Source organism: Neoarius graeffei, chromosome 6, assembly GCF_027579695.1.
Source record: "Neoarius graeffei isolate fNeoGra1 chromosome 6, fNeoGra1.pri, whole genome shotgun sequence".
NCBI classification, from domain to species: Eukaryota; Metazoa; Chordata; class Actinopteri; order Siluriformes; family Ariidae; genus Neoarius; species Neoarius graeffei.
The window spans coordinates 100843784-100866697 of record NC_083574.1 but is presented as its reverse complement, the minus strand read 5'-3'; the positions used below and the strand labels follow the sequence as shown (position 1 = coordinate 100866697).

The 22914-nt window shown below is 41.2% G+C and overlaps 1 protein-coding gene across 1 annotated transcript in view; it reads left to right on the top strand.

Moving 5' to 3' along the window:
• Window positions 1–2007: 2007 nt before the first annotated feature.
• Window positions 2008–22914, top strand: part of LOC132888464 (NACHT, LRR and PYD domains-containing protein 3-like) — a 116386-nt gene continuing 95479 nt past the window's right edge. The window contains exons 1-2 of the mRNA XM_060924510.1: window positions 2008–2101; window positions 14236–14346. The gene's annotated coding sequence lies outside the window, so the exon portion shown is untranslated. The remainder of the gene's footprint in view (window positions 2102–14235; window positions 14347–22914) is intronic.

Below are 22914 nucleotides of genomic sequence, written 5' to 3'. Positions count from 1 at the left end.
ATATTTTCAATTTTGTCATTAAAAAAATTCATGAAGTCGTTGCTACTACATGCTGCAGGTGTGCATGTGTTTATAGTGGACTTATTCCTGGTTAATTTTGCTACAGTATTAAATAGGAATCTAGGATTATTTTTGTTCTTTTATTACAGCAGCATGGTGGTGTGGTGGTTAGCGCTGTCGCCTCACAGCAAGAAGGTCCGGGTTCGATCCCCATGGCCGGTGAGGGCCTTTCTGTGCGGAGTTTGCATGTTCTCGCTGTGTCCGAGTGGGTTTCCTCTGGGTGCTCCGGTTTCCCCCACAGTCCAAAGACATGCAGGTTAGGTTAACTGGTGACTCTAAATTGACCGTAGGTGTGAATGTGAGTGTGAATGGTTATCTGTGTCTATGTGTCAGCCCTGTGATGACCTGGCGACTTGTCCAGGGTGTACCCCGCCTTTCGCCCGTAGTCAGCTGGGATAGGCTCCAGCTTGCCTGCGACCCTGTAGAACAGGATAAAGCGGCTAGAGATAATGAGATGAGATCTTCTATAGGGATATGTTGATCTAGCAGCACTGAGAGATTTTCTATACTTCAGGAAGCTCTCCTTCCATGCTAATTTGAACGCTACCAATTTTATTTGGCACCATTTACGTTCCAGTTTTTGAGTGGTCTGTTTTAAAGTGTGAGTGTCATCATTATACCTGGGTGCTATTTTTTTCCCCCTGATCATTTTCCTTTTAAGAGGAGCTACATTATCTGAAGTATAGCGGAACGTTGACTCTAAGCATTCAGTTGCCTGATTAAGTTCTGCGGGGGCTGACAGTGACCCAATCAAAGTTGATAACTCTGGGAGATCATTCATTTTAAGTAAGCTCTTCTAATATTAGGATGCACACCACTGACACTGTTCTTCATTTAGCCATCAGTGACGAGTTACTTTTGTTCTTAGTGAACCACAGGAAGATGCTCAAGTGTTGGCACGTGCACAATAAACAAATATAAATGCATATTTTGAGGTGTTCATGAAGCATTTGAGTTCGTGAGGCATTCCTTGATGTTAATCCTCTCTAATACCTCCAAAAATCACCAACAAGGAGATATTAGAGAGGATTAACATCAAGGAATGCCTCATGAACATTATACAAATCAAGAAACTCAAGTATTTGGGGCATATTATTTGCCACAATACTTTTCATCGCATGCTTTTAGAGGGAAAAATTTATGGAAAAAGAGGAAGAGGAAGGCTAAGAATTTTATGGACATCCAACATCTGTAGATGGACAGGCCTCAGTTACACCAAAGCAGTGTGAATGGCTCAGGATGACAGAAGTGGCTGGAGAACTATTGCATCCAACCCTCGACCCGAGGATGGAACCTGACGATGATGACGACGATGACAATGAGTTCCTTCTGTTCTTAGCGAACCACAGGAAGATGCTCAAGTGTTGGCATGTGCACAATAAACTTACATAGATGCATATTTTGCGGTGTGGTCTCAATTTTTTACTGTTCCAATTTACCCCAGGTTGTGTTACAACATACCCTGGTAGTGGGGTCGGCTGTAACAATGGCACTCCTTGCATTTGACATCAAATAATGAATTCTGTGATATAGTTTGTGAAAATATTGATATTTGTAGTCGACAAATGAGGGGACTTTGTGTCAAAATTTGAGCACTTTATCACAAAAATTCTGCAAGTTCTAGGAATAATGTTTTTGTATAATGTTTTTGCTAAGACAAAAAGTGTTACACTCATCCCCGGTCTCCCCTACACCAGTTGTTGCCGGCACGCGCATGCCTAATGGCCGTGAATGGCCCTGCGTTTTCTGCCGTGTTGCGGACAGAGATTATTTCTAATGCAGAGCGAAAACAGAGATTGTTTTTACTTTAACGCCGTTTTAAAACTAAAACGTATTAGTGTGGACGTAGCCTATGTTTATATAAAGGAGAGAGAGAGAGAGACTGTGACTCCACCCTCTGAAACCCCGCCTTTTCTCCTCCGGATCTCAGGTGAAAGTGAAAGTGTTTTCAGGTGTTTTTCAGGTGAAGGTCAGCAGGAGGTTGTTTTTTTGTGACCAGAAAAACATGTGGCTCTTTAGGAGGACAAAAAAAATCATCAGAGTGAGTACAGGAATATAAAGCTGTAATATGTGAATGTTTGGATTATTTTCTAAATGAAGAACATTTCTGTCTTAACTGACACAGTTGACTTTATTCTTAATTTGATAATTCGGTGTTGACGCAGTAACTTAACCTGAAGGAAGGAAACCTGTGTGTCCTGCGGTGTTTCTTACATGTGTGTAAAGTTTACAGCTGTTATTTGTTAGAGAGGGAAGAATATTCATATTTATTACAACAATTCCTGACATACTTCCACTATTTATTCTTCTTTTTCTCCAACAAACACAAACAGCAACAAACGCAACACCACTTCCTGGTTACACACACACACGCACACACACACAGCCATTTTAGATTGAAATGCTGAAATGTCATTGGGCCTCGATACCATTCGTGTCAGATCGAAATATCTCACAGCAGCAATGATTTTTATCGATTCTGTCCTGATAAAACCATTTCAATCACAAGTCGGATAAATATCTGTGTAGCTTCACCTGACATATAAGCAACCAGAGAACTGTGCTTCAGAAACTTAAAGCTCTTTCAATAATAAATATCAATCTCTATGAAGTAAAATAGCTTTTTAGCATCATTTAGAGTAGAGTGGGGGAAAAGCCCCCCTTAAGGAAAATTCAGTTTTTCTCCAAGTTGAAATGAACCATGTGTTTAGTTTTAATCATAGTTTTTGACAACAGTGACATGAACAATAATGCCACCTAAAGTTTGCCTAAAGTTAATACTTAATTTTTTTTTTTTTAAACAAAAACAAACATTGTGCCAAGGGGGCCTTCCCCCCCCCCCAGTGGGGTAAAAGGCCCCCTGAGGTGGGGCAATAGGCCCCCTCACTAAAAAAAAAAGCTGTTTGGATAGCAAAAGTGTTTACTTAAGCCTATAATGTGAAAGAAACAAGAAAATATCCCTGAATTAATGAATAGATGCATTATTTTATTATATTTCGCATTTTAATTTCAATATAATTTTGTGTGGATTGAACATGAATTAACAAAGAACAAGTGCATCAGTAAATAATGCTAATTGAATCAATGAATTCATTACATTAACATTACAGTGAAATGTAACGCTATCTAAATAAATACCCCGCAGCTGAAAACCCCCAACTGAAACAACACACATGCCATCTCACACACACACACACACACACACACACACACACACACACACACACACACACACACAACCATATCACCATGTTATATGTAACTATAAGAATCTGAATCTGATGAGCATCAATTAGCCAAACATGATGTGACTAATCTTAGGCTACTGTTCTAGCTAGCTACATAGCTATCTAGGCTAATCTGAGGTAATATTTTTAATATTAAGTTCAAATTACTTGCTTTGCTCAACCAGGTAAGCGAGATGTTATTAAAAACTATGTATCTGCTATTCAGAAATGTATGAAATACAGTAATTATGATAAAAGGAAACGATGCCCCCTGGGGGCCATTTACCCCGCCATTAAGGGGGCGTTTTACCCCGCAGACTACACTTTTACGAAAAAGGGTCTTACTTTCAAAATGTGATTCAACTTTTTATACCTAATGTATTTTTTTAACGTACTGACTTGTCTACTCATACCACATACACAGCTGTGATATCTGACGAAATAGCAGCTATCTAAATACAGTTTTACTGATATCTGAAAATTATATCACTTACCATGAAATTTGATTTCTCTCTGCTGCGTTGCTGATATGCGATCCACAGTGGATATTTGTATATCCCCGTTGTCAAGCCAGTCCATAGCAACAATAGAAATGTAACTTTGCGCCATCTGGTGGTTATTTTGGGTAAAACAGGCCGGGTCGTATTACCCCACGGGGGCTTTTCCCCCCACTCTACTCTAATTTATACACACTTTTTTTTTGACAAAGTACTTACCCATATTAACAAAAAAATAAACCTATGTATTTGTGCTTGCGTTTATATGGAAGAGCACTGAAATATACAGGAGATTAGTTGCTCAGTGTTGTTCAACTCAAAAGGTTAAATTCTTTACACATCTCCTGGTAAGACCAGAGAGACGTAACGCTTCACAATCTTGTGCACAAAAATTACATACTTGCCAACCCACTGAGAAGGAAAAGCGGTAGATCAGATTGTGCAGCATAGTCGCACCCTTGTCTGGGGGGGGGGGGGGGGGGTGTCCTGGCTGCACTAAGGTCAAGCAATAAAAGCAGCGAGACCCAGCCCTGATCAGAAGCCAATAGTAGCCTTATCACACCCTTGGCAAAGCCCCGATGGTAAGGCTGCACTCAAGGTGTGTGAAGAGGATATGAGATGGCTCTTCCAGAATCAGAAAATAAGGAAAGCACAAGGTCCAGATGGAGTCTCCCCCTCCTGTTTTAAAGCCTGAGCTGACCAACTGGCTCCAATCTTTACACAGATCTTCAACAGATCCCTCAAGCTATGTCAAGTTCCCTCTTGCTTCAAGTGCTCCACCAAGAAACCCTCCATTACAGGACTAAATGACTACAAGGCTGTCGCTCTGACATCTGTGGTCTTGAAGTCCTTTGAACGACTAGTGCTGGCTCATATGAAGAGCATTACAGGTCACCTGCTAGACCCCCTGCTTACAGGCCAAAGTGGTCAGTGGATGATGCAGTTAACATGGGGCTGCACTACATCCTGCAACATCGTGACTGCTCAGGGACCTATGCAAGAATCCAGTTCATAGACTTCAGCTCGCCTGCCATATGTCAGTGGATCACCAGCTTCCTGACAGGCAGGGAACAGCAAGTAAGGCAGGGGGAAGTCACTTCCGGCATGCGGTCAGTCAGAACTGGTGCTCCTCATGGATGTGTCCTCTCCCCACTGCTCTTCTCCCTTTACACCAATGACTGCACCTCCAGGAACCCAAATGTAAAACTCCTGAAATTTGCAGATGACACTTCTGCTGACTTTTTTTTTTTGCTCACCTCTTAATGATCTAGGCAAAAAAATTCCACGAATTAACTTTTGACAAGGCACGCCTGTGACGACCATACGGTCTATGGTGATGACTGCGAGTGCTCCTGGGCGTGGCTGCGCTGATTGCCTGATTGCCATCTGGCGGGATGAGCTCATCTGCGCCCTTATGTATTGGACTTCCCTCAGTTGTTAGTTACCCGTGAGCATTAGGCTTCACGTTTTTGCCACTTGTTGTGTGTGTTTGGTTTTCTGTGATTGTGAACTTGCAAGTGTTTTAGTAAAAGACTCGTGGTATTTTTGAACTTGGTGTATAGTTGAACAGTTTAAATCTTCTGTGCCTGAACGTGTAGCTATCTTTATTTCTGAGCATAAAGCTAAAAATCCTGAAAAGGCGGTGGAACTGGCTGATGAATTTACATTAACGCATAAAAGTAGTTCTCATGATGTTGGTAAGCCTGGGTTAAATGCAGCCCAGGGGGCGAGTAGACCATTGCTGGGGCCTTTGACGTTGTTGCCGAGTCAGGCCACGGATTTAGTATGCAATTACTGTCGCGAAATTGGGCACTGGAAGGTGGATTGCTCCGCCTTAAAAAAATAGACTATTGCGCTCGACTTATAAATACGTTAAATCAAATGCATTAGCTAGGTCTTTGCATTCTATTGAGTCGTGTGCACGGAGCTCGGGGGGGGTGACAGAGATTTTGCAAAAGATTGTTTAATGTCCTATTTGCCCTTTATTACTGATGGCTTTGTTTTTTTTCCCAGGTCAGAACAGTGTTCCGGTCATAGTTCTATACCCCCCAATGAAGACCCAGTACCCCCCAAAGAGACAAAAGTATAAGTTTTTGGGGGGGTCCGATATTTTTTCTGATATTGTGAAAAGGAATATATAATTCAAACCAACTCCCATTCGGCATTCTTATTGTAGGAACATTTTAATGTAAATCGATTTCAGACAGACACCCCTATTGTGGACCGTACCATTTTTAGTCACCGCAGTGCTAGAACGCGCTACAGCAGGGGTTCTCAAAGTGTGGGAGAGTCAGCCCCCTCCCCCCCCGCAGAGAGCAAATAAACAACAGCGCCCCCCCACACACACACAATTTTTGTTGTTACTATACTTAATGTTCCATTCGTATTTAAAAAAAATGGTTGTTGTACACATTTTTATTTTTTTCTTTTACACATTTTAAACATCTGTGCTTTTTGAAAACATCTTTTTTACACATTTAAAACATATGAGCTTTTTTTAAACATCTTGTTTTACACATTTTAAACATCTCATAGCATCGTTAGCTAGCACCTCTTGGCAGACAACACACTGTAGCAGTGGAGCATCTTCAGATCCAGTCCATGAAAATCCAAACTTTAAATAATCGTGGTCATACTTCCTTCTTTTTTTGCTTGGCCCAGACTCTGTCTCCTCACTCACTGTAGCTTTAGGTACTAAAAATCGATCCATTTTGTCTCTGGCAAAGGCTAGCTGAAGTTCGCTAAATGTCCACAATAGTAACTTATTCTGGTTTATTTTTCCTCACGTTGCACCCCCCCGAAGAACTCTGGTGCCCCCTAGGGGAGGCGCGCCCCACACTTTGAAAAGCCCTGCGCTAGAAGCAACAGCTTCTAGTCCACACCGTATTCAGTTGATTCATCAGACACAGTCCATGGGTTTGCAGTAATTTATACAGTCATGTGGTTTGCAGCAGAAGACGTGCATTGGTAATGTTAGTTGCTAACCAACTTTTAGCCTGTTGAAAATGTGTTATTTTACAACTTTCATTTATTCAAGTAATTTGTTCTTTCAGCTCATGTCACATCTTTATACGTTGAATTACTTACTCACTGAGGCCAGAAGGCTACAGTGGACGGACGTTAACGTTAGTTACCAGCGTTAGTTAGCAAGATAAGCTAAGTCTCTATTTAAATCAAGCTTATTACAGTGTGGTATATAAACAATTCACATTTCAAAGGAGAAGAACTCCATATGTTTTCATTCTCATTTTATCATGAATAAATTGTGCCCTTCTGAAATTCATTTGGCACATAGGCCCATCCTGTGTGTGTGATTAGGCACAAGAAGTTCTGATGTAGGCCTCGCTAAGCCTATGTAAAATTACAATCAGAACCTCTGGAGGCAACATAAAAAGAGCCAGGTAGTAGGCTAGCCTAGGCAAAATAGCCTAGTACATGGATGTTTTCTATTGTTTTTACTTACATTCCTTTTGTATTATTTTTAAGATATTCATAGTTTCATCTGAGTACCCTGTTTGAGTTTATTCACAGAGACAGTAGGCCAAACATGAGGAAAAGAAAAGGGCCAGACATCAGGCATTTTTTTGGTGCTAAAAGAGTAAGTAGTAAATATTAGCACTAAGATCTACAGACAATTACAGTACAGTGTAGGTGCAGTTAGGTTTCATACACTGTTCATGTGAATAAAGAAAATGGGTTCCCAGCAGACAGGAGAGGCACAGCAGGACGAAAGAGAGCAAGACATTCAGCAGGACTGTTCTGCATGTGTGTATATACTGTATGTGACTCATTTGTAGTGTTGATACCCAGTTTGTTCTGACAAAGAAGGTTATCAGGTTGTACTGCTGTTTTTCTTCTGTGGTAGTACTGTATAGTTTGTCATGCTTCTTAATGACATTAAAAATTATTGTTCAGAGTTATTGTGTTGAGTTACTGACACCGACTTCCATAGACGAGACGGGACAGGACCGGGGGGGGGGGATTGATATGATAGTGGACCATGATGGTACCCCCCAATTATGGTGGGGTAATTCGCACTCTGGTTCCGGTGAAAATTCTGCGGGACACAGGCGCTGTAGATTCGTTTATTTTACAGTCGGTGCTACCTTTCTCTGAGCAGTCATATACTGGTGATAATGTTTTAATTCGTGGAATTGGTTTGAATACGGTTTCTGTTCCCCTTCACAGAATTAATATTCAGTCTGATTTTGTGCAGGGGGAAATTGTCCTCGGGATTCATCCGGCCCTCCCTGTGGATGGAGTCCATATTATTTTAGGCAATGCAATTGCGGGGCACCGTGTTTGGGGTGATGTTCCTTCACCTATTGCGTCTGATTCCCCTGGTGCACCTGTTTGTGCTCCTAGTAATGAGGGGGAGAGCCCAGCCTGTGCAGTGACAAGGTCGATGAGCAGCACTGGTCATCATGTGGTACCGACGGCTGTGCAGAGGGAAAGTTTGGGGTCTGTGCTGGGTGTTCCTGATTTGTCTAACCTGCCCTTTCCTTTGTCAAGGGAGGAGTTGCGCAATGCACAGGCTGGTGATCCAGGGTTGTCTGATTTTTTTAAGAACGTGTTGTCCCCCGCAGATGCATTGGGAGCAGCGAGGGGGTACTTCCTGGATAATAGGGTTCTCTTCCGAAAGTGGGTACCGCAAGGGGAGGTGTTTGTGGGGGATGCCTATGTCCAGGTGGTAGATCCTGCTCAATTTCAAAATTCCGTATTGCAGGTTGCATATGACCAGTGTGGTCATGGGGGCGTGAAAAAGACGTATGATCGAGTTCTTAGAACTTTTTTTTGGCCGCGCGTAAAAAGGGATGTGTCCGCGTATATAAAGACATGTCATACCTGTCAGACTACTAGTAAGTCAAATCAAGCGCTCAAACCTGTGCCTTTGCGCCCAATTGTAGCTGTTGGGGAACCTTTTGAGCACATTGTTATTGATTGTGTAGGCCCATTGCCTCGGTCGAAGAATGGTAGTAATTATATTTTTATGCTAATGTGCTTGAACACGTTATCCTTTCATGTTTCCTTTGCGTACTAGCTCTGCGAAAGCGGTACTACAGGCTTTAATTCAGTTTATGTCTGTTTTTGGTATTCCAAGATTTGTGCAAAGTGACCGCGGGTCTAATTTTACTTCCCGTGTGTTTGCTGATGTCCTAAAACAACTGCGCATCGAACATCTTACATCCACAGCATATCATGCCCAGTCGCAGGGTTCCGTTGAAAGATTTCATCAGTCTATGAAATCTCTCCTCCGTGCCTACTGTGTGCAGCTGGATGCAGACTGGGAGGAGTCACTACCATGGCTCATGCTGGCTGCTCGTGAAGTTGTGCAGGAGAGCACTGGGTTCAGCCTGAATGATTTGGTGTTCGGTCACAAGGTGCGGGGACTTTTGTCAGTTTTGGGGGATGTAGGTAAACCTGTTGTACCACCCACTAATGTTGAAGGTTATGTGCTTGGGTTTAAGGACAGGTTGTCTAGGGTTTGAGATATAGCAAGAACAAATCTGGAGAGCGCACAAAAGAAAATGAAAAGCTTGTATGATCGAGCCGTAGAGCGTCGCTCTTTTGAAGCTGGGGATCAAGTGTTGGTGCTTCGTCAGTTAGTGGGGTTTTATAGATGTTTTTGTAAGAATTTTGCCACCGTGGTAGCACCATTGACTAATCTTTTGTGGGATGGAGAAAAATGTGTGGACTTCTGGCTGTCAAATGGCTTTTGAAAACGTCCAGTCAATTCTGTGTTCTGCTCCACATTTTGATAAGCCTTTTGTATTATAGGTTGATGCCAGCAACGTCGGAGCAGGTGCTGTTCTGATGCAGGTTGATGAGCATGGCATTTACCATCATGTGGGTTTCTTTTCCAAAAAATTCTGTTCTTACCAGCTTCACTATTCTGTGGTTGAGAAAGAGACACTGGCGCTAATATGGGCTTTGCAACATTTTTCCGTTTATATCAATTCCGCAGTAGCTTTGACTGTTTATTCAGATCATAACCCTTTAGTCTTCTTAAATTCACTGAAGTGTCCAAATCAGCGTTTAGTGCGGTGGTTTCTGTTTCTACAGTCATACTGTTTGGACATAAGACATATTAAAGGGTCTGAAAACATCGTGGCCGATGCGTTATCCCGTGCATGATCTACTGCTGTTTTTGTGCTCTCTCTCTTTCTCTCTGTCTCTCTCTCTCTTCTACTCATGGGATTGGGGGGGGATGACTATTGTTTTTGTTGTTTTAGGAAATTGTGGGAAAAAAAACTACGACCCTGAGGGCTCTGCGTTTTTTGGAAAAGGGGGGGCGTGTGATGACCATACGGTCTATGGTGACGACTGCGAGTGCTCCTGGGCGTGGCTGCGCTGATTGCCTGATTGCCATCTGGCGGGATGAGCTCATCTGCGCCCTTATCTATTGGACTTCCCTCAGTTGTTAGTTACCTGTGAGCATTAGGCTTCACGTTTTTGCCACTTGTGTGTTTGGTTTTCTGTGATTGTGAACTTGCAAGTGTTTTAGTAAGAGACTCGTGGTATTTTTGAACTTGGTGTTTGGGGTTTTTTTGTGGGTTGTTACGTCTTTGAGCCGCACGTAACAACGCCTGTTAATTGAAGTGTTCCAGGTGACTACCTCAGGAAGCTGGTTAAGATAATGCCAAGTGTGTGTAAAGCTGTTAACAAGGCAAACGATGGCTACTTTGAAGAATCTAAATAAAATATGAAATATATTTTTGACCATTTTTAGTTTACCACATAATTCCATATATGTTCCAGATGTTATTTCATAGTTTTGATGTCTTCAGTATTGTTCTACAATGTAGAAAATAGTCACAGTCCAGAAAAACATATGAATGAGTCGATGTGTCCAAACTTTTGACTGGTTGTGTGTGTAAATCATATTTGTTGTAATATCATTTTCCCCCTGTTGTTTTCACACCAGGACCAATCTAAGCTAATTAGACCTTCTGAAATAATGTCTGGGGAGTATGAGGAACTCAACATCTGAAATGCGTGAAGATGAGCAGCACAAGATAGATATATTTTGGAGGGTTCCCTCAGGGAAATTAAAATTCCAGCAGCATCATTACAGGATAAACAGAAAATAGAAAAAACTTCTGGATAAATTAAGTATTAACATATATATACAGGTGTATACATATGAGAAAAGTCCAGCAGGAGAGGTATTGCACTTTATATTGCACATTGTCCAGTATTGCTTTTTGTCAGGCTAGGCTTCTGCTCCTTCCCGTCCTCTGTCCTCCTGTTCCCCCTCCTCCCCCCCAGAGAGGAGTTGTACAGTCTGATGGCGTGAGGGACAAAGGAGTTTTTGAGTCTGTTCGTCCTGCACTTGGGACGGAGCATTCTGTCACTGAACAGGCTCCTCTGGTTGCTGATGACGGTGTGCAGAGGGTGACTGGCATCGTCCATGATGTTCAGTAGTTTGTCCATAGTCCTCTTCTCTGCCACCGTCACCAGAGAGTCCAGCTTCATGCCGACCACAGAGCCGGCCCGCCTGATCAGTTTGTCACAAGACACAAACGAAAGCATGTAGAATGCAAAAATGTGATATAACCTACTGCTCCCTATGTTCTAAATTAAAAGAAAAAGGAAATTTACATGCACTAACAAACTTATAAAGGATTTGTTAGAAATTCTGCATGGAGGCTCTGAATGAAATGTTGTACAGAATGGAATACCTTTTTTTTACTGTTCTTTTAAAGCAGTGTTTAAAATATTAAATGTGTAGTGTGAGAAGTTTACTATGACCCATAAATGGAACTAAATCTGAAAACTAGTAGTGCATTAACAACAAACTGGTAATGGTTCAGGTTTCACATATTGTTGAAATGTTCGTGAGGAAGAAGTCCTGTATTTCTAGTGGGAAAAGGGTACGTTAATGGAACACAGGCATGGGGGGGGGAGAGACAGGTATACTAAAAGAGCTGCTCAGAAATTCTTTGTGAACAGAACCAAGACCATTAATGTTGCGTGATCGTCAGAAAAATATCTTAAACAGTAACAACTTGAAAAAGGAGAAAAGTGAGACAGAGACCTCTGGTGGCAGTGAGTGTTAGTCTGTCTTTTTCAACCTGGAATGGAGAAAATCTTTTTAAAGAGATCATGAAATATTGTGAAAGCTAAAATTTGATTTTGTATGTTTGTTGATGTATTTATTTTTAAAGCAGAAAATTTTTGTTTGTTTTTTTAGAGAATTCTCTCTAACACACGTGTTTTACACACACACACACACACACACACACACACACACACACACACACACACACACACACACACACACCAGGGACTACGTGAACTTTGCTAAAAAGCTAATTTCTTCCTTGCCTAGCTTGAACTCGCATGATCTAATTTTAGTGATCTGAATTGTTACTGACCCAGCCTTAGACTGATCGAACCCTAAACTTAAGACTTTCTCTAAAATGGCTACGTGTGTGTGTATTCCTCTTTTCCCTCTCCAATGTAATTGTTTATTTTTCCAAAAAAGTTGGGACAAAGTACAAATTGTAAATAAAAACGGAATGCAATAATTTACAAATCTCAAAAACTGATATTGTATTCACAATAGAACATAGACAACATATCAAATGTCAAAAGTGAGACATTTTGAAATTTCATGCCAAATATTGGCTCATTTGAAATTTCATGACAGCAACACATCTCAAAAAAGTTGGGACAGGGGCAATAAGAGGCTGGAAAAGTTAAAGGTACATAAAAGGAACAGCTGGAGGACCAAATTGCAACTCATTAGGTCAATTGGCAATAGGTCATTAACATGACTGGGTATAAAAAGAGCATCTTGGAGTGGCAGCGGCTCTCAGAAGTAAAGATGGGAAGAGGATCACCAATCCCCCTAATTCTGCACCGACAAATAGTGGAGCAATATCAGAAAGGAGTTCGACAGTGTAAAATTGCAAAGAGTTTGAACATATCATCATCTGCAGTGCATAATATCATCAAAAGATTCAGAGAATCTGGAAGAATCTCTGTGCGTAAGGGTCAAGGCCGGAAAACCATACTGGGTGCCCGTGATCTTCGGGCCCTTAGACGGCACTGCATCACATACAGGCATGCTTCTGTATTGGAAATCACAAAATGGGCTCAGGAATATTTCCAGAGAACATTATCTGTGAACACAATTCACCGTGCCATCCGCCGTTGCCAGCTAAAACTCTGTAGTTCAAAGAAGAAGCCGTATCTAAACATGATCCAGAAGCGCAGACGTCTTCTCTGGGCCAAGGCTCATTTAAAATGGACTGTGGCAAAGTGGAAAACTGTTCTGTGGTCAGACGAATCAAAATTTGAAGTTCTTTATGGAAATCAGGGACGCCGTGTCATTCGGACTAAAGAGGAGAAGGGCGACCCAAGTTGTTATCAGCGCTCAGTTCAGAAGCCTGCATCTCTGATGGTATGGGGTTGCATTAGTGCGTGTGGCATGGGCAGCTTACACATCTGGAAAGACACCAGCAATGCTGAAAGGTATATCCAGGTTCTAGAGCAACATGTGCTCCCATCCAGACGATGTCTCTTTCAGGGAAGACCTTGCATTTTCCAACATGACAATGCCAAACCACATACTGCATCAATTACAGCATCATGGCTGCGTAGAAGAAGGGTCCAGGTACTGAACTGGCCAGCCTGCAGTCCAGATCTTTCACCCATAGAAAACATTTAGCACATCATAAAACGGAAGATATGACAAAGAAGACCTAAGACAGTTGAGCAACTAGAATCCTACATTAGACAAGAATGGGTTAACATTCCTATCCCTAAACTTGAGCAACTTGTCTCCTCAGTTCCCAGACGTTTACAGACTGTTGTAAAGAGAAAAGGGGATGTCTCACAGTGGTAAACATGGCCTTGTCCCAACTTTTTTGAAATGTGTTGTTGTCATGAAATTTAAAATCACCTAATTTTTCTCTTTAAATGATACATTTCCTCAGTTAATCATTTTATGTCATCTATTTTCTATTCTGAATAAAATATGGAATTTTGAAACTTCCACATCATTGCATTCCGTTTTTATTTACAATTTGTACTTTGTCCCAACTTTTTTGGAATGTGGGTTGTGCTTGTTATCATGACTTATGGTTCTCAAAGGTGATGTGGTGTGTGTGTGTGGGTGGGGGTGTGGGGCTGTGGGGATGGGGGTGTTTGGGGAGGAATTGGGGGTGAAAAGTCAAAAAAGTATGTTCATATCACATGTTCAGTCCTTTTACTCAGTGTCTCCTCATAACTAGCTGCTACTTTGTAGCCAAGCTACAAAGCCCCTGTTGGTCCGTCAAGCAAGGTCTTTATTCTGCTCTGTTCCAGAGGTGCAGTATAATAATCAAATTAGGATATGCAAATAATTATGAAACTCTGGAGCTGTATATGCATAATGGCATCTTCAGATATAAATGACTATATTTTATAGATAAAAATCTAAAACTACTTTCTCTTCATTCTAGTGAAACGAAGGAAAGGCCTGTCTCACCTGGACTCAGCTGTGTGTCCTTTCAGAGTGACCGCTCAATGGTGCAGCCTCTCGAGTTTACAGGTGGAGCATCCTCTGTGGAAAGGTATTCCTCTATCTTCCTCTCACTCAGTTCTCTGAATATCTGTAGAAATAATTCCCAACAGGGCAATTCTTGTTCGCTTCAGTATAAAATGTGTTGTGCTAAATTTTCTTGATTAAATTCCTGGTATCATATTCAGAGTTCATATGAACCGTTATGAACGTGTGTTCTAGTCGTATCACTACTCATAACAAGCCCAAAATAATTCTACCCTAATAACTTCTGGGTAGAAAAGGAAAAGTTTTTCCAGAAGGGAATCTGCCAATAGCCCTTGGTAAACTCCAGGAGGGGATGGGGGGTGGTTGGGGTTAGTGGTCAGAGGAGTCTCTGTATTGTCTTCCATGATCTAATTTTAGGTGTTGATCTGAATTGTTACTGACCCAGCCTTAGACTGATCGAACCCTAAACTTATGACTTTCTCTAAAATGGCTATGACCTTATCTGTATTTATGAACCAGGTGGGGTGCATTGACCCCTGGCAGACCCTTTTTCCTTACAACAAAGAACTTTCCTCTTTTTTCCCCCATGCACACAATACATATTCCAGAATTGATTATTTTTTCATAGATAAGACTTTTCTCTCCTCAGTTAAGAACGTTGTATATTCAGGGTCATTACTGAATACTCTAAGTGATGATTAAATACTCGAAGTGACAATATTTTTATGTGTAATTTGAGGGAAATGTTGTCAGTAATTTTTGGGATAAATAAAACAAAAATGTTCATGTTCTTCAAACACATAACTGTAAATCATAAAACCAGAGAAACTGATCATATATTTATATACAGTGGGGCAAAAAAGTATTTAGTCAGTCACCAATTGTGCAAGTTCTCCCACTTAAAAAGATGAGAGAGGCCTGTAATTTTCATCATAGGTACACTTCAACTATGAGAGACAAAATGAGAAAAAAAAATCCAGAAAAATCACATTGTCTGATTTTTAAAGAATTTATTTGCAAATTATGGTGGAAAATAAGTATTTGGTCAATAACAAAAGTTCGTCTCAATACTGTGTTATATACCCTTTGTTGGCAATGACAGAGGTCAAACGTTTTCTGTAAGTCTTCACAAGGTTTTCACACACTGTTGCTGGTATTTTGGCCCATTCCTCCATGCAGATCTCCTCTAGATCAGTGATGTTTTGGGGCTGTCGCTGGGCAACACGGACTTTCAACTCCCTCCAAAGATTTTCTATGGGGTTGAGATCTGGAGACTGGCTAGGCCACTCCAGGACCTTGAAATGCTTCTTACGAAGCCACTCCTTCGTTGCCCGGGCAGTGTGTTTGGGATCATTGTCATGCTGAAAGACCCAGCCACGTTTCATCTTCAATGCCCTTGCTGATGGAAGGAGGTTTTCACTCAAAATCTCACGATACATGGCCCCATTCATTCTTTCCTTTACACGGATCAGTCGTCCTGGTCCCTTTGCAGAAAAACAGCCCCAAAGCATGATGTTTCCACCCCCATGCTTCACAGTAGGTATGGTGTTCTTTGGATGCAACTCAGCATTCTTTCTCCTCCAAACACGACAAGTTGAGTTTTTACCAAAAAGTTCTATTTTGGTTTCATCTGACCATATGACATTCTCCCAATCCTCTTCTGGATCATCCAAATGCTCTCTAGCAAACTTCAGACGGGCCTGGACATGTACTGGCTTAAGCAGGGGGACACGTCTGGCACTGCAGGATTTGAGTCCCTGTCGGCGTAGTGTGTTACTGATGGTAGCCTTTGTTACTTTGGTCCCAGCTCTCTGCAGGTCATTCACTAGGTCCCCCCGTGTGGTTCTGGGATTTTTGCTCACCGTTCTTGTGATCATTTTGACCCCACAGGGTGAGATCTTGTGTGGAGCCCCAGATTGAGGCAAGGCAAGGCAAGTTTATTTATATAGCACATTTCATACACAATGGCAGTTCAATGTGCTTTACAGAAGTAAAAACAAAAACAGTAAACAATAGAGAAATAAAATTACATAAAATAATTTTTTTTATTCTAAAAGAATTAATTAAAAGAATTAAAAGAAAATAATAAGAATTAAACAATAGTAGAAATAAAATAATAAAATGAAGTAGAAATAGGAGGAGAAAAAAAAGAAACCAGCAGAATAGAATAAAGAATAAAATAGAATAAAGTTAAAATTAAAGTAAATTTAAAACATGCAGAGAAAGTAAAAATTATAAAAAAAAGAAGACAATATTAATTATTTAACAGAAAGCATCTGAAAACAGCTTGGTCTTTAACCTAGATTTAAAACTGCCAACAGCAGGAGCATTTTTGATGTCCTCTGGCAGTTGGTTCCATAGCTGCACTGCATAGTAGCTAAAAGCTGCTTCACCATACTTTGTTTTAACAACAGGTTTTACCAGTAAATTTTTCTGCTGCAATCTGGTAGATCTGATTGGGTTAGGCCGCTGGAACATATCAGAGAGGTAATTGGGCCCTGTACCATTTAGAGATTTGTACACCAGCAGCAATACTTTAAAGTCAATTATGTAGCTTACTGGAAGCCAGTGAAGGGACCTTAGAATTGGAGTAATGTGCTCTGTTCTTTTTGTTCGTGTGAGAACCCTAGCCGCTGCATTTTGAACCAGCTGAAGTCGTTTGATGGTCTTTTTTGGCAAGCCTGTGAAAAGGCCATTGCAGTAGTCAACCCTACTAGAGATGAAGGCATGTATTAGTTTTTCCAGATCATTTTTTGACATAAGTCCTCTTAGTTTGGAAATGTTTTTTAGGTGATAAAATGCCGTTTTAGTAATTTTTTTCATGTGACTGTCAAAGTTTAGCTCGTTGTCAACGAAAACACCAAGATTTTTAACCATTTCTTTAGTTTTCATCCCTTTTGTGTCAAGAATAGTGGTAATCTTGAGTCTTTCATCTTTTTTTCCAAATAGAATTACTTCTGTTTTATCTGTGTTCAGCTGAAGAAAATTTTGTGACATCCAGCTGTTGATTTGATCGATACACTGGTAGAGACATTCAAGGGGGGCATAATCATTAGGTGATAGAGCAAAATAAATTTGGGTGTCATCTGCATAGCAGTGATACAAAATTGAATTTTTATTGATAATTTGCCCAAGTGGGAGCATATAAAGGTTGAAAAGTAATGGTCCAAGAATCGACCCCTGGGGGATACCACAGGTCAAGGACATTGACGTTGAGGAACAATTTCCCAGGGTAACAGAGAAGCTTCTATCTTTTAAGTATGAATTTAACCAATTGATAACTTTACCAGTCAATCCAACCCAGTGTTCAAGTCGATATAGCAGTATGTTGTGATCAATAGTATCAAAAGCTGCACTGAGGTCCATTAATACCAGGACCGATGTTTTGCCTGCATCAGTATTAAGACGTATGTCATTTATAACTTTAATCAGCACTGTTTCAGTGCTATGATTGGCACGGAATCCTGACTGAAAATTATCAAAACGGCTGTTTGCTATCAAGAAGGCAGTTAATTGATTGAAGACAATTTTTTCAAGGATTTTCCCAATGAATGGTAAATTTGATATTGGCCTGTAGTTATTTAATACTGAAGCATCCAGATTATTCTTTTTAAGTAGGGGCTTTACAACGGCTTTTTTCAAGGACACAGGAACAATGCCAGTCTCTAGGGATGTATTTATGATTTGAAGCACATCTGTAATTATAAGATGTAGAACAGACTTAAAAAAGTTGGTGGGCAGAACGTCCAATTCAGATGTTGAGGAACTGAGATTTTGTACAGTTTTTTCAAGAGTCTCATAATCAATTAAACAAAATTCTGACATTGTGTTGAAGTTATCTATCTGTGTCACTGGTGATTGCAGTTTTTCAATTATTTGCAACTGAGATATATTATGAGCAATATTATGTCATATTTTATCAATTTTACCTTTAAAGAAGGATGCAAACTCATTGCATTTATTAACTGAGAGAAGTTCAGGTGCTAATTGTGGTGGGGGATTAGTTAGCTTCTCTACTGTTGAAAATAGCACACGGGCATTGTTCATATTCCTGTTTATGATGTTGGAGAAGAAAGACTGTCTTGCTTTACGAATTTCATAATTATATTTACAAAGCATCTCTTTATGGATTTGATAATGGATGTGAAGTTTAGTTTTGCGCCATTTTCTTTCAGTCTTTCTACATTCTCTCTTTAACAGTTTAACAGCTGGGTATTCCTTCCATGGTGCTTTCTGCTTATCATTGACTGTTTTGATTTTGAATGGAACAATATCATCCATAATTTGGGTCATATTTAAATTAAACATTTCCAGTAAATCATCTACAGAGTCTGACATTTTGGTTGAGATCCGAGAGAGCTTGCTCAAAGAGAACACGTGTTGTCATTTATGACTCTCCTACCCATAGTCATTGAGCTGTTCTGAATGTGAGGAGACATAGAAACATCAGAGAAAACACAAAAATGATCAGATAAGGCAAGATCAACAACAGTAGTAGAAACAGTAAGACCCTTTGTGATGACAAGGTCAAGGGTATGACCACGAGAGTGGGTCGGCCCCTGTACATGTTGTACAAGGTTGAAATGGTCAATAAGTGCAAGTAGTTCATTGGCATAGGTGTTTTCAGGATTATCTACATGCAAGTTAAAATCCCCAGATATAATAAGACAGTCAAACTCTAAGCAAATGACTGACAACAGTTCACCAAACTCTTCCAAAAAAACTTTGGCTGAATGTCTCGGAGGCCTGTAAATAGTTAATAACAATGTGTTAGGAGAGCATGTAACAATTGCACATAAGTGTTCAAAGGATGTAAAATCACCAAGTGAGGATTGTTTACATTGAAAAGAGAATTTGAATATATTTGCGATCCCTCCACCTTTCCCCTGTTGGGTAACGTTCATAAAATTAAAATTTGGGGGAGGGTGCTTCGGGAGTATGGGGTTTGGGGCTCTTTGCTAAGGGCTGTCCGGTCCCTGTACGAACGGAGCAGGAGTCTGGTTCGCATTGCCGGCAGTAAGTCAGACCTGTTCCCAGTGCATGTTGGACTCCGGCAGGGCTGCCCTTTGTCACCGGTTCTGTTCATAATTTTTATGGACAGAATTTCTAGGCGCAGCCAGGGGCCGGAAGGAATCCTGTTTGGGAACCACAGGATTTCATCTCTGCTTTTTGCGGATGATGTTGTCCTGTTGGCTTCTTCAAACCAGGACCTTCAGCATGCACTGGGGCGGTTTGCAGTCGAGTGTGAAGCGGCTGGGATGAGAATCAGCATCTCTAAGTCCGAGGCCATGGTTCTCGACCGGAAAAGGGTGGCTTGCCCTCTCCAGGTTGGTGGAGAAGTCCTGCCTCAAGTGGAGGAGTTTAAGTATCTCGGGATCTTGTTCACGAGTGAGGGAAGGATGGAGCGTGAGGTCGACAGGCGGATCGGTGCAGCCTCCGCAGTGATGCGGTCGCTTTACCGGTCCGTCATGGTGAAGAAGGAGCTGAGCCAAAAGGCGAAGCTCTCAATTTACCGGTCGATCTACGTTCCGACTCTCACCTATGGTCATGAGCTTTGGGTAATGACAGAAAGAACAAGATCGCGGATACAAGCGGCTGAAATGAGTTTCCTTTTCAGGGTGGCTGGGCGCTCCCTTAGAGATAGGGTGAGAAGCACAGTCACTCGGGAGGAGCTCGGAGTAGAGCCGCTGCTCCTCCACATCGAGAGGAACCAGCTGAGGTGGCTCGGGCATCTTTTTCGGATGCCTCCTGGACGCCTCCCTGGGGCGGTGTTCCAGGCATGTCCCCCCGGGAGGAGGCCCCGGGGAAGACCCAGGACACGCTGGAGGGACTATGTCTCTCGGCTGGCCTGGGAACGCCTCGGTGTTCTTCCCGAGGAGCTAGCCGAGGTGTCTGGGGAAAGGGAAGTTTGGGCTTCCATGCTTAGACTGCTGCCTCCGCGACCCGGTCCCGGATAAGCGGAAGAAGACGAGGAGTTGCTTCAATAAGGGTGGTAGCACTATTTGCGACCACCCTTATACAAGAGGCTGGAAAAGTTAAAGGTACAAAAAAGGAACAGCTGGAGGACCAAATTGCAACTCATTAGGTCAATTGGCAATAGGTCATTAACATGACTGGGTATAAAAAGAGCATCTTGGAGTGGCAGCGGCTCTCAGAAGTAAAGATGGGAAGAAGATCACCAATCCCCCTAATTCTGCGCCAACAAATAGTGAAGCAATATCAGAAAGGAGTTTGACAGTGTAAAATTGCAAAGAGTTTGAACATATCATCATCTACAGTGCATAATATCATCAAAAGATTCAGAGAATCTGGAAGAATATCTGTGTGTAAGGGTCAAGGCCGGAAAACCATACAGGGTGCCCGTGATCTTCGGGCCCTTAGACAGCACTGCATCACATACAGGCATGCTTCTGTATTGGAAATCACAAAATGGGCTCAGGAATATTTCCAGAGAACATTATCTGTGAACACAATCCACCGTGCCATCCGCTGTTGCCAGCTAAAACTCTATAGTTCAAAGAAGAAGCCGTATCTAAACATGATCCAGAAGCGCAGACGTCTTCTCTGGGCCAAGGCTCATTTATAATGGACTGTGGCAAAGTGGAAAACTGTTCTGTGGTCAGACGAATCAAAATTTGAAGTTCTTTATGGAAATCAGGGACGCCGTGTCATTCGGATTAAAGAGGAGAAGGACGACCCAAGTTGTTATCAGCACTCAGTTCTGAAGCCTGCATCTCTGATAGTATGGGGTTGCATTAGTGCGTGTGGCATGGGCAGCTTACACATCTGGAAAGACACCATCAATGCTGAAAGGTATATCCAGGTTCTAGAGCAACACATGCTCCCATCCAGACGACGTCTCTTTCAGGGAAGACCTTGCATTTTCCAACATGACAATGCCAAACCACATACTGCATCAATTACAGCATCATGGCTGTGTAGAAGAAGGGTCCGGGTACTGAACTGGCCACCCTGCAGTCCAGATCTTTCACCCATAGAAAACATTTGGCGCATCATAAAACGGATGATACGACAAAAAAGACCTAAGACAGTTGAGCAACTAGAATCCTACATTAGACAAGAATGGGTCAACATTCCTATCCCTAAACTTGAGCAACTTGTCTCCTCAGTCCCCAGACATTTACAGACTGTTGTAAAGAGAAAAGGGGATGTCTCACAGTGGTAACCATGGCCTTGTCCCAACTTTTTTGAGATGTGTTGTTGTCATGAAATTTAAAATCACCTCATTTTTCTCTTTAAATGATACATTTTCTCAGTTTAAACATTTGATATGTCATCTATGTTCTATTCTGAATAAAATATGGAATTTTGAAAATTCCACATCATTGCATTCCGTTTTTATTTACAATTTGTACTTTGTCCCAACTTTTTTGGAATCGGGGTTGTATAAAGAAAAATGCAGTGGACCCAAGACAGAACCTTGTGGAACACCAAACTTTACCTCAGTACGTCTAGAAATATCACCATTTATATCAACATACTGATAGCCATCAGTTAAAGGTGGAGTACGAGATTTTTTTTCAGGAGTATTTTTTACCATATTGCTTGAAAAGCTCCTCACACCCATGTTGCAAGCAGTACAATAGAAGGTTTGACCCAAAAACAAAATATTTTAATCCAGTCTACAGTGTAAAATAAAGGAAAAACACCATCAAATCCTATCGAGGTCACCACCTCAAAATGATTGGATACTGACACGTCAATCAGACTGAAGCCCGAGCAGCCCGGCCCTTCTGTGCATAGATTTACATAGAAGACTAGATGCCTCGTCCCCGTTGCCCGTCAACAAAGTCGAACGTCCGCACGTGGCGGCCATCTTACCTCAGACAGCTGGCTTACCCATTACATTGTGTTGGTAGCGATATGTACTTTTCAGATGACCGTAACTTCCTCAAATTTCAATCGATATTCAAACAGTTTGGTTTGTTATATAAAAAAAAAACGGAAGTATGTATTTATGATATTAATGATGAATAATCATTTTATGTTTTAAAAAAATACGCATAGCTTGGCGAAAATATTTCAGTATACTACAGACTGTAAGACAGGATGCATGCTGAAATTCCTCTGCTGTGAGAAGCCTAACACTGCATACGTATGGATAACCATACAATTTATTTCCAATTTTTAGTGAAAATATTTTTACATGTGATAGGGCCGTAGGGGAAGCTAAAGTTAAATAAACAGCTTACTCACTTCTGAAACTTCAGAAATACTTCATCCACCTCAAAAACCTAATGCACTCACATCATAGCATAATAACAAATGTAAACTCACATCATAGCATAATAACAAATGTAAACTCACATCATAGCATAATAACAAATGCACTGCCCGAGTAAGTAATAGTATAAAACAGTGACAGTGACTCACGGTAGTTTGTGACAAAAAAAGCATTTAATTAATCACATGTGGTTATACTTCCAAGGATAAAAAGATATCTTTACATTTACAAAAAGAACATTCAAAGCTGATTATCATGTCAAAGTCAATATATGTTAGCACAGAAGATTGAAATTTCATTTGACTAGGCTCCAATCAGGCCCGGCGCCAGGAACAGTTTACTAAGGGGGCAATTAGAAATCGCAAGGGGGCAAATATTTTTCATATA